Genomic DNA, 17,651 nt, shown 5'->3' with positions numbered 1-17,651 from the left:
CTGGCCCAGTTAAGATCTCAATGCTACTGCTAAATCACTTCAGTCGTGTTGGACTCTGTGCAACCCCATAGATGGCAGCCCACCAGGCTCTGCTGTCCCTGGGATTCTCCAGGCAAGAACACTGGAGTGGGTTAAGATCTCAATAGCTAATAGTAAGACAGGGCTTCCCAGGTGGCACTTGTGATAAGAACCTGCCTGCTAATGCAGGAGGCATAAGAGACGTGAGTTCAATCCCTGGGTTGGGAAGATCCCCTGGAGGAGGAAATGGCAACTCACTCCAGTATTCTTGCCTGGAGAATCCCATGGACAGAGGAGCCTTAAAGAGCTACAGTCCATAGGGTCACAAATATAACTGAAGCGGCTTAGCGCACACACACGATAATGATAACGGTTAGAAGAGAGGCCTTATACTTTGGAAAAAGGGAAAAGTAATCTGACAGTAATGCATTGGAAAGGGAAATGCAATCCCTCCCCAAACTAAACTTAATCATAAAGGATGGAGCTAGAGCTGTGAAAAAAAACTGATTGGGACGGGGCAGAGGTTAGCTTAGGAACCCAAAGGTGGAGCTCAAGCCTGGGGAGTTTCCCAACTGGGCGTGGGTTATTTAAATTGGGGGCCTCAAGTTTGAACAAAGATAAAATTCTTACAACTCTACAAACTAAAATAGAATGAAGTGTTGTTTGCAGAGTTGTGTATGACTGCCCTCTGAGCTGGCCTCTTGGGATGGTAGAAAGCCAAAGATCTTGTTTTCAAATGGGAATCTGGGATTTAACCCCCCATACCACCCAACTGTGACTTTGTAGAGTCACAGGCTCTTTGCCAAGTTTAGTTTTATCAGCCAATTAGGTAAATATTTGTGGGGTAGGTTAGGTGTGGTTCCTGCAGGCTTGGAACATCCTCACCTCCATTTCTATTCCAAGGAATCCTTTTCAGCCATAAGGACCAGTGACAAATGTCACAAGAATCTACCCTCCTAGGTTGAATGAATCAACCCTTTGAATCTCTCTAACCCCCATGATGTATTACTTAAACCTTTTCTTGGCATTGATTTCATTGTGTCTTTATAGTTAGGTGTCACAGGATATGCCACTCCTCACCAGTTTTTTTTAAATATAAATTTATTTATTTTAATTGGAGGCTAATTACAATATTGTATTGGTTTTGCCATACATCAACATGAATCCACCACAGGCGTACACATGTTCCCATCCTGAACCCCCTCCCACCTCCCTACCCATACCATTCCCTCTGGGTCATCCCAGTGCACCAGCCCTGAGCATCCTGTATCATGCATCAAACCTGGACTGGCAATTCATTTGACACATGACAAAGAATTAATCTCAAAAATATATAAGCAACTCCTACAGCTCAATTCCAGGAAAATAAATGACCCAATCAAAAAATGGGCCAAAGAACTAAACAGACATTTCTCCAAAGAAGATATACAGATGGCTAACAAACTCATGAAAAGATGCTCAACATCACTCATTATCAGAGAAATGCAAATCAAAACCACAATGAGGTACCATTTCACGCCAGTCAGAATGGCTGCTATCCTCACCAGTTTTAAAGCTTCTCCAATTTAGGGGCTTCTCTGATAGCTCAGTTGGTAAAGAATCCACCTGCAATGCAGAGACCCCAGTTTGATTTCTGAGTCTGGAAGATCCCTTGAGAAAGGATAGGGTACCCACTCCAGTATTCTGGCCTGGAGAAGTCCATGGACTGTACAGTCCATGGGGTCGCAAAGAGTGGGACACGGCGGAGCGACTGTCACTTTTCCAATTCAGGGACCCCTTTGTTCTCTTTGTGCTTCTTCTCACAACCTCCACCCGTCCGCCGCCCCCACCTCTACCCCAGATGACTGTACACCATAGGAACTCAATGCTTGTTAAACTGCATCTCATAGTAAGCACGTTACAGAGAACAGCACTGTTGCTACTGTGGAAAAGTGAAACAAAACAGAACAACAAAATCTTCCAGGGAAGACATGCGTTTATCTTTAAGCTATGTGGATTTATAACTTCTTACCCACAAAAAACGGAAGATGTTGCAAAATGCTGTACAATCACATCTAGTATGGAAATGTGGTTAGGTGACATAGCAAGCAGTAGGGATCAAATGTACAACATTTAGAGTATAATTCAGTCATAGTACTGGGTTTTGGAATTTGGTTTCCTAAGCAATTTGCAAATACTGACTATCATTTTAACTTTTGGAAGCACAAATTCTGGCCTTAAATTGTGGTAGCAGTCTCTCCACAGTCTTTAATAATGCCTTGCATTTCTAACAAGGCTTTGTATTTTTCAAAGCTCTTTCACTTTGATTATCTCGTTTGATCTTCACATCAACACCATGATGTACGAAGGGCTGCTATTAGTATCTGCATTTTACGGATGAAGTTAGGAGGGATTTGAAAGGATCAGGCCCTTTGGCTTAGGCCAAATGGCACACTAGTGACACAGCCGGGGATCTGTAAACCAGAGATTTCTGATTTCCATGAACATTTTGGCATCATTAGTTATAAGCTTTATGAGCAACAGTCTTATGCAGACATGTCTTAATTTACATTCATGTGTAAACTTTTTCACACAGAGTTCCTTTTTAAAAATAAAGAAAGGGACCTCCCTGGTGGTCCAGTGGTTAAGAAGCTGCACTTTCACTTCAGGGGGCATGGGTTTGATCTCTGGTCTGGGAACTAAGATATCACATGCCACACAAAAAAATAGGAAAAAAAAAAAAAGTAAAGAAAAACCTCCATGGTGCTCATCTCTCTCTGATGTGTAATAATCATAACTTTTACGTCAGTGCCTCTCATCTGTGGGTAGCAACATGCATTCTGACATTAATTATTCTTTAAAAACATTTCTAGGTTTACTCTATCAGTGTTTCAGAACAAATTTTCTCAACCTTAATATTCAAAGAAGTAACGTTACTTCAAAAATAAAGACCTCCATTTATATGAAATACCTAGAATAGTCAAACACAAAAAGGCAGAAAGTAGAAGAGTGTTCCCAGGGACTAGGGAACGGGGGCGGAGGGGGCGGAATGGGAAGTTACCGGACACAGAGTTTAATTGTGGGATGTTGAAAAAGTTCTGGAGATGGATGATGAGGACCATTGCAGAACAGTATGAATGCACTCAGGGCCACAGAACTGCACAGTGAAAAATAGTTAAAGTGGTCGATCTGTTACCTAACGCAAGCTTGTGTGCCCAAAACACAGAGGGGTCAAACGAACCAAATGAGCGTACAGCAGAGAAAGGGTCACTGCAGGGCTCACGCCCAAAACACCTCCAAACTCCCTGAAGGGCTTCAGCAAAGCGTTTTCAAAGGCCGGGTGAGAGATGGGCATCCTGGAGGGTGTGTCGTCATCTGTGCGCAATTCTCTGATTGGTTGACGGTGAACAATCCTGAGTCACCAGCAGGCCTGGGGGCTAGGTGCTGAAGAGCATGAGGTAGTTAATTTCTTCCATTTGGTGGTGGTTTTCAGCAAATGAAAAGCCCAGGAAATACGCATGAGATACTATTAACCCGGCACTACAGAGAGGAGCTACAGCAGAGGATGGGGGTGGGGTGCAGGGCTGTCCCGGGACCTTCTCAGTTACAGAGTTTTTTGTTATGTATATTTTACCACAATTTTTTAAAAGTAGAAAACCACCTCACTTTAGTAATATGATCTCCTCTAATAGGAGAAGTCTAAAGATAATGTAACTCCTAATCTTTTTTGTTTACTTTTTAAAAAATTCACCTTGCCTAAAAGCCCCTTTACACTTGATGCGGATGAGAAGATAATAATCTGTAGGGAGCCCTGGGCTTCACGGGTGGCTCAGCTGGTAAAGAATCTGCCTGCAATGTGGGAGCCCCAGCTTTGATCCTTGGGTCAGGAAGATCCCCTGGAGAAGGGAATGGCTACCCACTCTAGCATTCTTACTAAGCTTTTTATAAACTCTAAGATGAGTCTGAGGTTTTCATGAAAAGCTGGGATCCTAGTAGATTTTTTTATTGGGGTACAGTTGCTTTGAGCCTTCTATGGCATTGCCTTTCTTTGGGATTGGAATGAAAACTGACCTTTTCCAGTCCTGTGGCCACTGCTGAGTTTTCCAAATTTTCTGGCATATTGAATGCAGCACTTTCACAGCATCATCTTTTAGGATTTGAAATAGCTCAACTGGAATTCCATCATCTCCACTAGCTTTGTTCCTAGTGATGCTGCCTAAGGCCTACTTGACTTCACATCCAGGATGTCTGGCCCTAGGTGAGTGATCACACCATTGTGGTTATCTGGGTCATGAAGATCTTTTATGCTCTTCTGTGTATTCTTGCCACCTCTTCTTAATATCTTCGGCTTCTGTTAGGTCCATACTATTTCTGTCCCTTATTGTGCCCATCTTTGCATGAAATGTTCCCTTGGTAGCTCTAACTTTCTTGAAGAGATCTCTAGTCTTTCCCATTCATTGTTTTCCTCTATTTCTCTGCATTGATTCTGCTTTATTGACTATGCCAAAGCCTTTGACTGTGTGGATCACAACAAATTGTGGAAAATCCTTAAAGATGGGAATACCAAACCTCATTAACTGCCTCCTGAGAAACTGTATGCAGGTCAAGAAGCAACAGTTAGAACCGGACATGGAACAACAGACTGGTTCCAAATCGGGAAAGGAGTACGTCAAGGCTGTATATTGTCACCCTGCTTATTAACTTATATGCAGAGAACATCATGTGAAATGCCAGGCTGGAGGAAGCACAAGCTGGAATCAAGATTGCCAGGAGAAATATCAATAACTTCAGATATGCAGATGACACCACCCTTATGGCAGAAAGTGAAGAGGAGCTAAAGAGCCTCTTGATGAAAGTGAAAGAGGAGAGTGAAAAGGCTGGCTTAAAACTCAACATTCAAAAAACTAAGATCTTGGCATCCAGTCCCATCACTTCATGGTAAATAGATGGAGAAACAATGGAAACAGTGAAAGACTTTCTTTTCTTGGGCTCTACAATCACTGCAGATGGTGACTGCAGCCATGAAATTAAAAGACACTTGCTCCTTGGAAGAAAAGCTATGCCCAACCTAGACAGCATATTAAAAAGCAGAGACATTACTTTGCCAGCAAAGGTCTGTCTAGTCAAAGCTATGTTTTTTCCAGTAGTCATGTATGGATGTGAGAGTTGGACTGTGAAGAAAGCTGAGCCCCAAAGAATTGATGCTTTTGAACTGTGGTGTTGGAGAAGACTCTTGAGAGTCCCTTGGACTGCAAGGAGATCAGTCCTGGGCATTCACTGGAAGGACTGATGTTGAAGCTGAAACTCCAGTACTTTGGCCACCTGATGCGAAGAGCTGACTCATTTGAAAGACCCTGATGCTGGGAAAGATTGAGGGCAGGAGGAGAAAGGGACAACAGAGGATGAGATGATTGGATGGCATCACTGACTTGATGGACATGAGTTTGAGTGAGCTCCAGGAGTTGGTGATGGACAGGCAGGCCTGGCATGCTGCACTCCATGGGGTCACAAAGAGTCAGACACAACTGAGCAACTGAACTGAACTATCAATTGCTTTACAATATTTTGTCAGTTTCTGCTGTACAATGAAGTGAATCAGCTGTATGTATGCACATAGCCCCTCCCTCTTGGACCTCCCTCCTGCCTCCACCCCACCCAATCCAGGTCCCCACAGAGCACTGAGTTGAGCTCCTTATGCTATACAGCTTCCCGCTAGCTAGCTACTTTACACATGGTAGTGGATCCTACTAGATTTTTATAGCTACTACTAATCAAGTGCTTCCTATCTGCCAGGTACTGACTAAATGATTTTACCTATTATTTTGTGTAATCATCTAAGTAGCTCCAAGTGAAAACAGATGAGAAACTGAGTTGTAAGAAGATTAAGTTACTTGCTCAAGCCTAAATAGCCAAACATCTTTTTGGACTTCTATCAAAACTCTTGAGACTGACTCCCCAGGAGGCCATAGAATCTCCCTTCAAGAAGGAATGGTCTAAGCATTTGTCACTGGTTTCAAAAGAATTTGCAACAACACATGCCTGAATTTTGCAAAAATTACACAGTTAACATTGTAGGCAAAAGAATGATGGGGTTTGACCACAAGTTTTTCTAGAATTGGGTGGAGTCCCAAAAGGAAAAGATTGATGTGAAGCTTGGAAATTTTACTTTGGATTACTTAGATCAAATAAGACTCAAAAGTCTGTGTAAGCCCAAATCATCCACATGCAGACTGCAGGATGCTGTGGTTAGTCAGGTTACAGCTCTGATAACCACCATCATGTTCAGAGTAAACAAATAGCAATTCTGGGGCTTGCAGAGAAGCCATGGAAAACCCTGAGAGGGGCTTTAACTTTGAATTAAAGGCCACCAAAACCCACCAAACTGCTGACTATCAACATGTTTATGTTTTGTCTGAAGAGGGGTGGGTGAATGCAAAAGAGTTTGAGTGACTCTCAAAGCTGCTGCCTGTGGTGAGGTCGAAGCAGCCTAGCAGTGTCCAGGGGAAGCGAACTGGGGAAGTGCAACGAAAGGATCCAGCTACACACAGTGAGAGGCTCAGACGGTCCAAGGAGAACTTGAACTTGGGTTGGCCAGGTATTACCCTCTGTTGGGCACATGAGTGGAAGGAAGGGACACTTAAGTCAGTAACAGGTCTCACTCAGAGCAACATAGGGTGTACAGAAGATTGCCACAAGTCTGGTTTATGATCATCAAAAGTGTCTGTCTAAATATGGGGAATGGATGACAGAATTTTGTTGAAGATTTCTCACTAAATGTCACACTGAGTGTCTTGGAGTAGAATGGATTGCATTGAGTATCAGAGAAAATGTTATAACCATCAGAGAGAACTTGCAGTGATACACTTCAATACCTAACGCTTGCTAAATTCTCCCACTCTAAGTAAGATAGAGCGTTGAGATAAGCAAATATCCCCTCTCCCCCAGGACTGGGTAATTCAGTGGGATAAATGAACCAATAGGAAGTAAGCTCCCTGCTTCCTGGGAGGCAGGCTAAGAGGAGCAGGGGGAAGAGAGAGTGAGGAAGACTATGAGAATTCAAAGCTATGACCACAGACCAGGGCTCTGGTGATTTATGTGACATCCATCCTGGGCACATGACTCCCCTGGAGTTTATCCCACTCTTTCTACATTTCCCAGAGCCTTGACAGAGACTGGAAGAGCTGAGATGAGGTCTAGGACAAGTCACATCCTAATCACTACCATCTGCTACATCCATTCATAGGGAAAGGATGCTGGGACCATTAGGTATGCTGCCCTGGGTTAAGAGGTCAAAGAAAAAAGTTTTCATAATGAGTGCCATTTCTTTCTTTGTTCACTTTGCCTATTACATAATTTAATTACTTTCTGACGTGTCTGATGCTGAGTATGAAACTGGAAAGAATCATGGCCGTGAGTTATAGAGGAAAGGTAGCTTTCCTCTGGCTAGTTCCTAGAAGCTATTTTGCAACATGATGCAATACTTTGTGTTTCCAGTTAACTGGACTGTCTACAGTAGAACCCAAACTGGGGGATGGGGGGTGGGGAGGAAAGAGCTGGGTGCACGATTTCTAGCCAAAGAGTCTGGGGTTTGGAGCAAGGATCACCCGAAGCCAGAGCTAAAGTATTAGGCAAGAAAACTGAGGCAGGAGTCCAACTGTATGGATTTTGGCAACACAAAAAGATTAAGGAAACAGTGCTCACAGTCAGAGAGCTGAGAACCGAAATTCAGGCTGTCACTTCCGTTAGTGTAACCCTTGACAAGTGCCTTAATTTCTCTAAGGCTCTGTGTCTTCATGTGTAAAATGGGTACAGTAATAATCTCATAGGTATATTGTGAGAATTAAGCTATATAAAGTACATTGTTGTTATTTAGTTCATAAGTCACCTCTGACTCTTTTGCAACCCCATGCACTGTAGCCTGCCAGGCTCCTCTGTCCCTGGGATTTTCCAGGCAAGAATACTGGGGTGGGTTGCCATTTCCTTCTCCAGGGGATCTTCCCAACTCAGGGATCAAACCCACAACACCTTTATTGGTTCACAGATTCTTTACCACTGAGACACCTGGAGCCCATAAAGTATATAGGTTGAAAATAAACACTTCTTTCCTTTTATAAGCTCCCTGACAAACCTAAAGTCAACAGAAGGAAGGAAATAATAAAGATCACAGAGGAAATAAATGAAATAGAGATTTTAAAAATAGAAAAAAAAATCAATAAATCCAAGAGTTGGTTTTTTGTAAGGGTAAACAAAATTGACAAACCTCCGATCAAGATCACCAAGAATAAAAGAAAGAGGATTCAAATAAACAAAATGAGAAATTAAAGAGGGGAAATAACAAGCAATACCACACACAAAAAAATAAATAAATACGAGAATACTATGAACAATTATCCAACGAATTGGACAACCTAGAAAAAAATGAACAAGTTTCTGGAAACAGCCCACCAAAACTGAATCAAGAGGAAACATATAAGTTAAACAGACCAATTACTACAAGTAAAATAAAATCTGTTAAAAAAAAAAAAAAAGGGGGGGGGGAGGAAAGAAAGATAACAAAAAACAAACAAACAAAAAATCTCCTTGCAGACAAATGTCTAGGACCAGATGGCTTCACTGAGGAATTCTGCCAAACATACAAACAAGAACTTATACTGATCCTCCTCAAACTCTTCCAAGAGACTGAAGTGGAGATAACACTCTCAAGGTCATTCTATGAAGCCACCATCACCCTGATACCAAAACTTGACAGAGACACTACCAAAGAAGAAAATTACAGGCCAGTTTCTTTGATGAATATAGATGCAAAACTTCTCAAAAAGTAACTGAATCTGACAACACATGAAAAAGATCAGATACCACAATGAAGCTGGATTCATTCATTCCTTGGACCCAGGGTCATAAGAATGGTTCAATACATACAAGTGAATCCATGTGCTACATAAACCACATCAACAAAAGAAAAAAAAAACACAAAATCATTTCAATAAATACAGAAAAGGTATTTGATAAAATTCAACATCCATCCCAGAGAAGGCAATGGCACCCCACTCCAGTACTCTTGCCTGGAAAATCCCATGGATGGAGGAGCCTGGTAGGCTGCAGTCCATGGGGTTGCTAAGAGTCAGGCACAACTGAGCGACTTCACTTTCCCTTTTCACTTTCATGCACTGGAGAAGGAAATGGCAACCCACTCCAGTGTTCTTGCCTGGAGAATCCCAGGGACAGAGGAGCCTAGTGGGCTGCCGTCTATGGGGTCACATAGACTCGGACATGACTGAAGAGACTTAGCAGCAGCAGCAGCAACATCCATTCATGAGGAAAACTCTTACCATGGTGGCTGTTCAGTTCAGTTCAGTTCAGTTCAGTCGCTCAGTCGTGTCCGACTCTTTGCGACCTCATGCATGGAAGCACGCCAGGCCTCCCTGTCCATCACCAACACCTGGAGTTCACCCAGATTCACATCCATCAAGTCAGTGATGCCATCCAGCCATCCCATCCTCCGTCGTCCTTTTCTCCTCCTGCCCCCAATCCCTCCCAGCATCAGGGTCTTTTCCAATGAGTCAACTCTTCGCATAAGGTGGCCAAAGTACTGGAGTTTCAGCTTTAGCATCATTCCTTCCAAAGAAATCCCAGGGCTGATCTCCTTCAGAGTGGACTGGTTGGATCTCCTTGCAGTCCAAGGGACTCTCAAGAGTCTTCTCCAACACCGCAGTTCAAAAGCATCAATTCTTCAGTGCTCAGCCTTCTTCACAGTCCAACTCTCACATCCATACATGACCACGAGAAAAACCATAGCCTTGACTAGACAGACCTTATTCGGCAAAGTAATGTCTCTGCTTTTGAATATACTATCTAGGTTGGTCAAAACTTTTCTTCCAAGGAGTAAGCGTCTTTTAATTTCATGGCTGCAGTCACCATCTGCAGTGATTTTGGAGCCCAAGAAAAGAAAGTCTGACACTGTTTCCACTGTTCCCCATCTATTTCCCATGAAGTGATGGGACCGGATGCCATGATCTTTGTTTTCTGAATGTTGAGCTTTAAGCCAACTTTTCACTCTCCACTTCCACTTTCATCAAGAGGCTTTTTAGTTCCTCTTCACTTTCTGCCATAAGGGTGGTGTCATCTGCATATCTGAGGTGATTGATATTTCTCCTGGCAATCTTGATTCCAGCTTGCATTTCTTACAGTGCAGCATTTCTCATGATGTACTCTGCATATAAGTTAAATAAATAGAAGGAACATATCTCAACATAATAAAAGCTATTTATGACAAACCCACAGGCAACATAATACTCAATGGTGAAAAGCTGAAAGCCTTCTCATTAAAATCTGGAACAAGACAAGGATGCCCACTTTCATCACTTTTATTCAGCATAGTCTTGGAAGTCCTAGCCAGAACAATCAGAAAATAAACAAAAATAAAAAGTGTCCAAATTGGAAAGGATAGATAAAACTGTCATTATATGCAGATGACATGATACTATATATAGAAAACCCTAAAGACACCATGCAAAAGCTATGAGAACTGATAAACAAACACAGAAAGGTAGCAAGTATACAAGATCAACACACAGAAGTCAGTTGCATTTCTTACACTAACAATGAAATATCAGAAAGGGGAAGTCAAAGAACAATCCTTTTTAAAATTACATCAAAAAATAAAATACTTAGGTATAAATCTGACCAAGGAGGTGAAAGACTTATAAGCTGAGAAATATAAAACATGATAAAGGAAACTGAAGGTGATTCAAAGAAATGGAAAGATATCCCATGCTCTTAGACTGGAAGAGTTAATATTGTTAAGATGGCCATACTGCCCAAAGTAATCTATAAATTTAATGATATCCCTATCAAATTACCCATGACATTTTTCACAGAACTAGAATAATCCTAAAATTTATATGAAGCCCATTTAAGACTCAGAATTACAAAAGCAATCCTGAGGAAAAAGAACAAAGTTAGAGGCACAGCCTCCCAGACTTCAGACAATACTACAAAGCTACAGTAATCTAAACAGTATGGTATTGGCACAAAAACAGATATATGGATCAATGAACAGAATAAAGAGCCCCAAAATAAGTCCACACACCTACGGTCAATTAATCTTTGACAAAGGAGGCAAGAATATACAATGGAGAAAAAACAGTCTCTTCAGCAAGTGGTGTTGGGAAAGCTGGACAGTTGTACGTAAACTAATGAAGTCAGAACAATCCCTTGCATAATACACAAAAATAAACTCAAAATGGCTTAAAGGTGTAAGTATAAGACGTGATACCATAAAACCCCCAGAAGAGAACATAGGCAAAACATTCTCTGACATAAATTGCACCAGTGTTTTCTTAGGTCAGTCTCTCAAGGCAAGAGGAATAAAAGCAAGATAAACAAACAGGACCTAATCAAACTTACAAACTTTTGCACAGCAAGGGAAACCATAAATAAAATGAAAAGGCAGTCTATGGACTGGGAGAAAATATTTGCAAACTATGCAACTAACAAGGACGTAACTTCCAAAATATATAAACAGCTCTTACAATTTAAAAAAAAAAAAAAAACACCCAATCAAAAGATGGGCAGGAGAGCAGAACAGACATTTCTCCAAAGAAGAAATGTCATACAGATGGCCAATAGGTACATGAAAGTTGCTCAGTATTACTAATTGTTAGAGAAATGCATATCAAAACAACAATTGAGATATCATCCCACATTAGTCAGAATGGCCATCCTCAAAAAGTCTACAAATAATAAATGCTGGAAAGGGTGTGGAGCTAAGAGAACCCTTGCACTACTGATGGGAGCATAAATTCTCTCTACAGAGAACAGTATAGAGGTTCCTTAAAAAATGAAAATAGAGGTATCATATAATCCAGCAATCCCACTCCTGGACATACATTCAAAGAACAGTCTTAATTTAAAAGATACATGCATCCCAATGTTCATAGCAGGACAATTTGCAATAGCCAAGACGTGGAAGCAGCCTAAATGCCCATCAACAGGTGAATGCATAAACAAGATGTGGTATATATATAAAATGGAATACTACTCAGCTATAAAAATTGAGGGTTCCTTGGACTGCAAGGAGAGCCAACCAGTTCATCCTAAAGGAGATCAGTCCTGAATGTTGATTGGAAGGACTGATGTTGAAGCTGAAACTCCAGTGCTTTGGCCACCTGCTGCGAAGAGCTGACTCATTTGAAAAGACCCTGATGCTGGGAAAGACTGGGGGCAGGAGGAGAAGGGGACGACAGAGGATGAGATGGTTGGATGGTATCACTGACTCAGTGGGCATGAGTTTGGGTAAACTCAGGGAGTTGGTGATGGTCAGGGAGGCCTGGCATGCTTGCGGTTCATGGGGTTGCAAAGAGTTGGACATGACTGAGCGACTGAACTGAACTGAAAAAAAAATGAAGGAAAAAAAGAGTGAAATAATGCCATTTGCAGCAACATGAATGGGCCTAGAGATCATACTAAGTGAAATAAGTCAGAGAAAGACAAATATCATATGATATCACGTATATGTGGAATCTAAACTATGATACAAATGAACTTATTTACGAAAGAGAAACAGACTCACAGACATGGAAAACAAATTTATGGTTACCAAAGGGAAAAGGTGTGGGGAGAGAGATAAGCTAGAAGTTTGAGATTAGCAGATACAAACTACTATACATAAAATAAACAGCAAGGTCCTACTGTATAGCAAAGGGAACCACATTCAATATCTTGCAATAAACTATAATGGAAGAATCTACACATAAACACACACACACACACATATATGAATCACTTTGTTGTATACCAGAAACTAGCAAAACATTGTAAATTAACTGCTTTCATAAGAAAAGAAAAGGAATTAAAGATTATAAGCTCCTTGAAAGCAAAGAATGAATCTTAGCAGCAAGCAATGGCTGAATAAAAAGTGTTAAGTAAATGTTTACTAATAAATGAAAGAAAAAAACCAAAACCAATGTATACTAAGACCCTACCCCCAGGTAAGGCTAAGGTCTATACCCATTCTCATTCTTACCACTCAAAGTGAAGTTACGAACCCTTGACATCACCTGGGAACTTCTTAGCAACAGGTTGTCTAACCCCAGTCGAGGCTAATGAATCAGAAGATCCACTGTGGCCTGATCCCCAGGAGATTTGTTTACAGGTGACATTTTGAGAAGCACCGCTTAGTCAGGAGGAATGGGAGGAATGAGCAGGCCTGAGTCTCCTGGAAGAGGGCACCTGTGGCTCCAGCCCGGAGGGACAGGGGAAGACAGAATCTGTCAGGTGGTGTCCAGAGTGATTTCTCAAATTGTGACCACTGTCCATCGGGGCCTGGGCTGATGGCCAGACGGCTCTGCATCAGAGGAGCTAGGACCTCGGCCTGGCTGCCTGCAGACTGCAGGAAAGTGTGAGCAGAGGTGGGGGGTACTTCCCAGGTGGCGCTAGGGGGAAAGAACCTGCCTGCCCACGAAGGGAACACAGGCGATGCGGCTTTGATCCCTGCGTCAGAAAGATCCCCTGGAGAAGAAAATGGCAATCCACTCCAGTGTTCTTGCTTGGAAAATTCCATGGACAGAGGAGCCTGGGGGTTACAGTCCACGGGGTCACAAAGAGTCGGACACGACTGAGTGACTGAGCATGCGCGCCCATGGGCAGAGGTGGAGATACAGAGCCTCAGCCCGGGCTCGAAGGCAACGTCCAAGGTCAAGGAAGTAAGAAATCAAGTCCAGGGGCATCAGGCGAGAGAACCTAAAACCGGTCATGCTGGTGCACGGAGCCAGAGCCTAGAGAACAGAAACAGCCACTTCTACTAATACTCAGGGCTTTCCAGGTGGCGCTCATAGTGAAGAACCCGGCTGCCAATGCAGGAGACGTAAGACACACGGGTTCGATCCCTGGGTTGGGAAGATCCCTTGGAGGAGAAAATGGCAACCCACTCCAGTATTCTTGCCTGGAGAGTCCCATGGACAGAGGGGCCTGGCGGGGTACAGAGGGGTCTCAAAGAATCGGACACGACTGAAGTGACTTGGCACGCACGCCCTAATACTCACTGAGTAGCTGACGGGTAAGACAGTGAGCTCTCCCTTCAGGAAAGCCTGCTCCTTGTTCTGGGTCTCCCGCCTTCACTGTGTGGGTGGGCGGGCCTTTGCAGCTGTTTCTGTAGTCCACGTGACGGGGCTCGACATTACAGTAAGGGCAGGCGTGACACTTGCTAGTAGGTTCCTGTCCTGCTGATTGAGAGACAACAGTGTGGGAAAGTGAACATTTCAGAGACTAGCTTTGCAATTTTTGTGAAAAACTGGGTAGATATTCCCAGAGCCTTTCGCTCACACCCTGGCCCTGTGTGTTTTCAGTCAGGAGTGGGCTGCGCTTCAGGAGATAATAGGAGATAATAGATAATGCTTCAGGCATCTTCAGCATCAGATGCCCCCTAGTCACCCAGATACACTGACTGGTATATGGCAGTGGAAGGGAAAGATCCAGGTAATGGCGGAAGTGTGTTTAGGAAATGCAAAATGAGACACCCTTAAAAAATGTTGGTAGGTCCATAGCATAGCTGCCTACGAAGGGGTCACGGGGACTGGCACATGTTTCTTGTGATGACAGTTTTTTCAGACCTCACCCTGACCTTCTGCCACACTAAGAGTTTAGAAAACATATGGCCACTATGGAGAACAAGATGAAGATCCTTAAGAAACTAAAAATAGAACTACCATTCAGTTCAGTTCAGCTCAGTTCAGTCACTCAATCATGTCCGACCCTTTGTTAACTACATGGACCGCAGCACACCAGGCTTCCCTGTCCATCACCAACTGCTGGAGCTTGCTCAAACTCATGTCCATCAAGTTGGTGATGCCATCCAACCATCTCATCCTCTGTCGTCCCCTTCTCCTCCTGCCTTCAATCTTTCCCAGCATCAGGGTATTTTCCAATGAGTCAGTTCTTCACCTCAGGTAGCCAAAGTATTGGAGCTTCTGCTTCAGCATCAGTCCTGCCAATGAATATTCAGGACTGATATCCTTTAGGACTGAATGGTTTGATCTGCTTGCAGTCCAGGGGACTCTCAAGAGTTCTCCAACACCACAGTTCAAAAGCATCAATTCTTCAGTGTTCAACTTTCTTTATAGTCCAATTCTCACATCCATACATGACTCCTGGAAAAACCATAGCTTTGACTAGATGGACCTTTGTTGACAAAGTAGTGTCTCTGTTTTTTTAGTATGCTGTCTAGGTAGGTCATAGCTTTTCTTCAGAGGAGCAATTGTCTTTTAATTTCATGGCTGCGGTCAAAATCTGCAGTGATTTTGGAGCCCAAGGAAAGTAAGTATGTCACTGTTTTCATTGTTTCCCCATCTATTTGCCATGAAGTGATGGGACTGGATGCCATGATCTTAGTTTTTTGAATGTTGAGTTTTAAGCCAGCTTTTTCACTCTCCTCTTTCATTTTCACCAAGAGGCTCTAGCTCTTCTTCACTTTCTGCCATAATGGTGGTGTCATCTGCGTATCTGAGGTTATTGATATTTCTCCCAGCAATCTTGATTCCAGCTTGTGCTTCATCCAGCCTGGCATTTCACATGATGTACTCTGCATAGAAGTTAAATAAGCTGGGTTACAATATACAGCCTTGACATAACTCCTTTCCCAATTTGGAACTAGTCTGTTATTCCACGTCCGGTTCTAACTGTTGCTTCTTGACCTGCATACAGATTTGTCAGGAGGCAGGTAAAGTGGTCTGGTATTCCCATCTCTTGAAGAATTTTCCCCAGTTTGTTGTGATGGACACAGTCAAAGGCTTTGGTGTAGTCAAGAAAGCAGAAGTAGATGTTTTTCTGGAACTCTCTTGCTTTTCCTATGATCCAACAGATGTTGGCAATTTGATCTCTGGTTCCTCTGCCTTTTCCAAGTCCAACTTAGAAAAGGAACTTAGATCTGGAAGTTCATGGTTCATGTACTATTGAAGCCTGACTTGGAGAATTTTGAGAATTACTTTACTAGTGTGTGAGATGAGTACAATTGTGTGGTAGTTTGAATATTCTTTGGTATTATCCTTCTTTGGGATTGGAATGAAAACTGACCTTTTCCAGTCCTGTGGCCACTGATGAGTTTTCCAAATTTGCTGGCATATTGAGTGCAGCACTTTGACAACATCATCTTTCAGGATTTGAAATAGCTCAACTGGAATTCCATCACCTCCACTAGCTTTGTTCATAGTAATGTTTTAAAGCCCATTTGACTTCGCATTCCAGGATGTCTGGCTCTAAGTGAGTGATCACACCAGTGATTATCTGGGTCATGAAGATCTTTTTTGTATAGTGCTTCTATGTATTCTTGCTACCTCTTCTTAATATCTTCTGCTTCTGTTGGGTCCATACCATTTATGTTCTTTATTGAGCCCATCTTTGCATGAAATATTCTTTTCGTATCTCTAGTTACCATCAGAATTATCATAAGACCCAGCAATCCCACTACTGGGCATATGCCCTGAGGAAACCATAACTCAAAAAGACACGTGCACCCAGTGTTCATTGCAGCACTATTAACATTACCCAGGACAACAGAAGTAATTTAATGTTCACAGACAGATGAATGAATGAAGATGTGGTACATAGATACAATGGAATGTCACCCAGCCATTAAAAGAAACAAAACTGGGTCATTTGTAGAGACAAGGACCTAGATAGAGTCTGTCATACAGAGTAAAGTAAGTCAGAAAAACAAATGTCTTATATTAATGCATACATGTGAAATCTAGAAATATGGTACAGATGAACCTATTTGCAAGGCAGGAATAGAGACGCAGAAGTAGAGAACAAACAGATGGACACAGGGTCGGAGGCAAAAGGGGAGTGGGATGAACTGGGAGATTGGGATTGACCTACATTCACTCCCAGGTGTAAAACAGATAGCTAGAGGGAAACTGCTGTATCAGACCGGGAGCTCAGTGTGGTGTGATGACCTAGAGGGGTGGGTGGGGGAGGGTGGGAGGAAGGTCCGAGAAGGAGGGACTGTATGTATACATATACTGTATACAGATACAGCTGATTCGCCTCACTGTATAGCAGAAACCAACACAGCACTGTGAAGCTACTGCACTCCAATGGAAAAGGAAGCGCTCTTAACCCCAGTAACCATATTTGACATTACCATTAGGTAATCTTCTGAAAATTTAACAAGGAATTATTCACAACTTACCTGATGACAAAATACAGCCATAAAACATAGTGTTTGGTATTTCTAAGGCATCTCTGGTGGACGAACGAATCTCTCCCAAAAGACCCATCTAACAGGGAAAAAAAAAAAAACACCAAATAAATATGAATTCGCATTGTGCTAAAATTTTTCTGAATATGCAAGAATTTAAGTAGACAAATTTCAAAACTGGCTTTCCTCCTTAGTATGTAGGCAGTAAATTACTAAGGAGAACTCATCATGTCTTGAGATAGTATTACCCCCAAAATTACTTTTACAAGCATTGTAGAATGATTCAGCAGGTTAACTTGACACTGCTCAAGTATCATTTTATTTCAAGTAACACTTCCTGGTAAACAGGTTTTTAATTAAAAAGGAAAATTATATTTGCATCCCTGAAAGATAAGAAACTACAGGTTATTTAACTATCTACAGTTTCTATCTTTACTCATCTTTGGCACCAGTTACAAAG

General features: G+C 42.3%; 1 long non-coding RNA gene across 2 annotated transcripts in view; it reads right to left on the bottom strand.

Moving 5' to 3' along the window:
• Positions 1-8,519: 8,519 nt before the first annotated feature.
• The window catches only part of LOC121817498 (uncharacterized), a 74,468-nt gene continuing 65,336 nt past the window's right edge, over positions 8,520-17,651 (bottom strand). The window contains exons 14-16 of one of the 2 annotated variants that reach the window (XR_009597808.1): positions 17,183-17,270; positions 14,040-14,216; positions 8,520-10,207 (exon numbers count right to left, since the gene is read on the bottom strand). This is a non-coding gene — a long non-coding RNA (uncharacterized LOC121817498). Of the gene's footprint in view, positions 10,208-11,653; positions 14,217-17,182; positions 17,271-17,651 lie in introns of those variants that run through there. The other variant, XR_009597807.1, reaches the window with a different exon arrangement.

This window comes from Ovis aries, chromosome 21 (genome assembly GCF_016772045.2).
Source record: "Ovis aries strain OAR_USU_Benz2616 breed Rambouillet chromosome 21, ARS-UI_Ramb_v3.0, whole genome shotgun sequence".
NCBI classification, from domain to species: Eukaryota; Metazoa; Chordata; class Mammalia; order Artiodactyla; family Bovidae; genus Ovis; species Ovis aries.
The sequence above is the reverse complement of the archived record's forward strand: the minus strand, read 5'-3'. Positions and strand labels throughout refer to the sequence as shown.